Source organism: Salvelinus sp. IW2-2015, unplaced genomic scaffold (assembly GCF_002910315.2).
Source record: "Salvelinus sp. IW2-2015 unplaced genomic scaffold, ASM291031v2 Un_scaffold2629, whole genome shotgun sequence".
Classification (NCBI taxonomy): domain Eukaryota; kingdom Metazoa; phylum Chordata; class Actinopteri; order Salmoniformes; family Salmonidae; genus Salvelinus; species Salvelinus sp. IW2-2015.
In genome coordinates, this window is record NW_019943937.1 from 27581 (window position 1) to 32764 (window position 5184).

The 5184-nt window shown below is 44.8% G+C and overlaps 1 pseudogene; it reads right to left on the reverse strand.

Moving 5' to 3' along the window:
* LOC112074424 (fibroblast growth factor 14-like) overlaps positions 1-5184 on the reverse strand; it is a 22534-nt pseudogene that overhangs the window by 12242 nt on the left and 5108 nt on the right.

Consider the following 5184-nt stretch of genomic DNA (forward strand, 5'->3'; position numbering starts at 1 on the left):
GATGGCCGCACGGCAGGCACAGTCAGTCACTCACAGTGGTCTGTACTCACTGATGAGTAGAGGTGTCCCTCGTCCCGTTCATGGCGTATGTACAGACCCATCTTGACTGACTTGGATGGCCACCACCTCGAAGGCTCCACTGCGGATGAGGTTGAACAAAGCTGAGAGACAAATAGCACAGTAAAGCAGATTCGAAATCTTACTGCATGAATACAATTATTGGTGTGTGTGTGTTGGTGTGGTGTGTGTGTGTGTGTGGTGTGTTGTTGTGTGTGTGTGTGGTGTGTGCTGTGTGTGTGTGTGGTGTGGTGTGCTGGTTGTGTGTGTGTGTGGTGTGTGGTGTGGGTGTTGTGTGTGTGTACGTAGCTACGTATGCCATCTATAATAAATCTAGAACTCAGTCACATGTGACACAGTTACCACCACACACCACACACCACACACACCACACACCACACACACACACACACCACACAACCACACCAACAACACACCCACACACACACACACACACACCACAGACACACACACAAACACATGACTCCACGTACCGAATGGAACGCTACAGTATATACATAAAGCTACCAGAACACTTAATCACATGAATGGAACGAGACGTGTATGAGACTTGACACATGCGTTAGTAGCCGTGTGAGAATGACATTAGTACAGAGCCGTGTTCATCTGGACTTCTGTGTGTCAGTTCTCATTTGTCCATGTCTGACATGTACTGCATGAGATCTGTGATTGGGATGACTTCTGATAAAATGTCTGTCACGCGGGTTGACGGAGGTTGCCACTCAATCTACCCCCCTCTGTGTGCGCATGTGTTTCGTGCGGACTCACAGGAGTTAGTTGCGTCATCTTTGGTCCCGTCCAGACATCCATCTGGGTTCATCTGCAAGTAGTATCCCTGTCTGCAGTAAACCTGTTCACTATTGCCTTAAGCTGTGGATCTAGAGAGAGAGAGAGAGGAGGAGAGAGGAGAGAGAAGAGAGGAGGAGAGAGAGAAAGAGCAGAAGGAGGAAGAGAGAGAAGAGAGAGAGAGATGGAGAGAGAGAGAGAGAGAGAGAGAGAGAGAGAGAGAGAGAGAGAGAGTCTCATTATTAAAAGGTGGGCTGGCTTTCAGGTGTAAAAGTTCAGACTACATTATTCTGAGGTTTCTTTTAATCTCCGTGACAATATCCGTCTGTTTTCACCAAAAAAAGAGCGAGCAGACACGACTGGAGCTCAGGAGAAAAAGCTCTTAATCTCAGATGTCTGAGAATGTCAGCATGTGTGTTGCAACCCCAGTCCACACCCACACCAGGCTGCAGACTTCATTACGTACTCCCAAACTCCCTGTCACAAAACAGACGGAGGGAGAAACATGTCAAACAGAGAAACAGAGAGAGAAAGGTAAGAGAGGATTTTGAACAGTGTTCTAGGGCTGAGGAGAAAGAGAAAAAGAATAAAGGAACAGAAAGAGAAGCCATGGATAAACAGTGGTGAAATAGCTGGACCCAACACACACATACAGAGCATTCGGAAAGTATTAGACCCGTTGACTCTTCCAACGTTTTGTTACGTTACAGCCTTATTCTAAATGGATTAAATTAGTTTTTTACCGCCTCATCAATCTACCAAAATCCCCATCACATGAAGAAGCAAAAAGAGGTTTCTAGACATTTTTGCGCAAATGTATAAATAAAAAATAAAAAACGGAAATATCACATTTACATAACTATTCAGATCCTTTACTCAGTACTTTGTTGAAGCACCTTTGGCAGTGATTACAGACCAGAATCTTATTGGTTATGATGCTACAAGCTTGACACACCTGTATTTGTGGAGTTTCTACCATTCTTCTATGCAGATCCTCTCAAGCTCTKTCAGGTTKGATGTGGAGCGTTGCTGCACAGCTATTTTCAAGTCTCTCCAGAGATGTTCGATCTGGTTCAAGTCCGGGCTTTTGCTGGGCCACTCAAGGACATTCACAGACTTGTTCTGAAGCCACTCTTGCGTTGTCTTGGCTGTGTGCTTAGGGTCGTTGTCATACTGGAAGGTGAACCTTGCTCCGTTCATCTTTCCCTCAATCCTGGCTAGTCTCTCAGTCCCTGCCGCTGAAAAACATCCCCCCAGCCTTATGCTGCCACCACCATGCTTCACCGTATGGAGGGTGCCAGGTTTCCTCCAAACGTGAMGCTTGGCATTCAGGCCAAAGAGTTCAATCTTGGTTTCAATCAGACCATGAGAAACAAGATTCTCTGGTCTGATTGAAACCAAGAGTCTTTAGGTGCCTTTTGGCAAACTCCAAGAGGAATGTCATGTGCCTTTTATTGAGGAGTGGCATCCGTCTGCCCACTCTACTATAAAGACCTGATTGGTGGAGTGCTGCAGAGATGGTTGTCCTTCTGGAAGGTTCTACCATCTCCACAGAGGAAATCTGGAGCTTTGTCAGAGTGACCATCGGGTTCTTGGTCACCTCCCAGGCCAAGGCTCTTCTCCCCCGATTGCTCAATTTGGCCGGGTGGCCAGCTCTAGGAAGAGTCTTGGTGGTTCCAAACTTCTTCCATTTAATAATGATGGAGGCCATTGTGTTCTTGGGGACCTTCAATGCTGTAGACCTTTTTTGGTACCCTTCCCCAGATCTGTGCCTTGTCACAAACCTGTCTCGAAGCTCTACGGACAATTCCTTTGACCTCATGGCTTGGTTTTTGCTCTGACATGCACTGTCAACTGTGGGACCTTATATAGACAKGTGTGTGCCTTTCCAAATCATGTTCTATCAATTGAATTTACCACAGGTGGACTCCAATCAAGTTGTAGAAACATCTCAAGGATGATCAATGGAAACAGGATGCACCTGAGCTTAGAGTCTCATAGCAAAGGGTCTGAATACTTATGTAAATAAGGTATTTCTGTTCTTTATTTTTAATGCATTTGCAAACATTTCTAAAAACCAGTTTTCACTTTGTCATTATGGGGTAATTGAGTGTAGATTGATGAGGAAACACATGTTTTTAATCAATTTTAGAATAAGGCTGTAACAATAACAAAATGTGGAAAATGTCAAGGGGCCTGAATACATTCTGAATGCCCGTACACCGACCGCACAATCTGCCTCACACACACACACACACCACACACACACACACACACACACACACACACACACACACACACACACACACACACACACACACACACACACACACACACACACACACACACACAACACACCCTCCTGTGTCTCTGTAGTAATGAAGGATTCCCTTCTGTTGACATTAATATTAATCTGATGCCTGCACATGTAGACACACCCAATGCACTCTCTCTCTCTCTCGTTCTCCTTTACACACACTCCACTCACACTCGACACCACTTTCTTTCACACAAACATACCACACCCTCTTCTGAGTCTCTACAGCAATGTGGAGATCCCCTCTGAAGTTGTTGTTGGTTGTGGTGATGTGTGTGTGCCAGAGAAAAAAAGGTATGCTCCAATGTACATGATAGATTAGAACTGCAGACGAGACTGACCCAGTTTAGAAGAGCGAGGGAGGGAAATAGAGGAAGAGAGAGCGAGAGAAGGGATTTTCCAGTTTTCACACCAGGGACAGGGGTGTGATGGAGGAATGGTTACCAACCCTCTACACTAGTAGTCTGTCTGTTCAGCTCACTTCCAACCACCTGAGAATACATTTTAGAAGATCTTAGACAACGTCTGGTCATTTATTTTGGGGGTAAAAAACCACTTTAACCGTCTATTACTATTCAGTCTTTACTAATGACCAGAACAGAGTAGAGATGAGGAGATAGAGGTGGAGTCACTGAGATGAGACCAGAGTAGAGATGAGGAGATAGAGGTGGAGTCACTGAGATGAGACCAGAGTAGAGATGAGGAGATAGAGGTGGAGTCACTGAGATGAGACCAGAGTAGAGATGAGGAAGATAGAGGTGGAGTCACTGAGATGAGCCAGAGTAGAGATGAGGAGATAAGAGGTGGAGTCACTGAGATGAGACCAGAGTAGAGATGAGAGATAGAGGTGGAGTCACTGAGATGAGACCAGAGTAGAGCATAGAGGCCGATAGAGGTGGAGTCAACCTCCACCTCCAGTAGTGTCCACCTCCAGTAGTGTGGATTATGCTCTAGAAGGACTTCAACGGTACAGATTCACTTAGAGAGACCCATTTAACACTGTTTTAATCAAGTGTGTCAGGGCTTCTCCTAATACTTAATGAGTCTCTCGCTCTCTCTGTGTGTGTGTGTGTGTGTGTGTGTGGTCCTTATGGAAACCCTGTTCCGTATGAGTGTTAAATTAAGGAGTGTTACCAGACCATTGACTTCCACTCAGAGACAGAGAGGGTATCAGGAAGACACATCTGTACCATAACTAGCCTCTCCTAAAGAGCCTCCTTTATGGATGGTTCATCCTGGTCTGGTTTCCCTGAGCCTCTGTAGCGTTACATAGTTCAAAATCTGCACAGTCAAACATGACATGGAATGTGGGAAAAACAAAGCCCTTTTCCTAAAGTGTATCTCTTTTTCAATGGAAACACTTGGTCAAGACGACCCAAAACAGATACAAAATTCCCAAGCTTCCATAAATCTGACTAACGGAATTGTATTTCTTAACTCTTTCCTTCCTCACTGACCTGCTGTGTGTTTACTGGGGAGAAATTCCCATTTTCCAGATTCCCATATCCTGTCTGTTATAGGGAAACTTGGTCCAGGATTCCCTCTTTGTATGGGTTGCCATGGATACAGTCTCGTGATTCCAATGTCCCTGTCTGCTTATCCAGGAAGGTATTCCCCGTCTTTGTCTGCGTTGTTCCAACACCGCTAATCTCTGGTTATCCTCCCAATGATGATCCATATCATTTTAATCAAAATGATATGATCTATTGAATCGAATGTATTGAATAATGCCTGTCGCCATAAATAAAAAGTCAATATAATAGATTCTGTATTGCACGAGAGCAATATCATTACGTAGTTGTCATCATGAGTGGCTACTCTAAATGAGGAATATCTGGACTCTACATGGGCTCTCAGGTCAACTACAGATGGTGGACGTTCCTGTAACAACATGACTGGGAATTCTATGACCATGTTGATTTCTGCTATTTGTGACGACTTGAAGGAAGGTGTAAGAAGGAAGAACACATTTTCCACTACTTCAAGAAGCAGAAGAGGAGAGG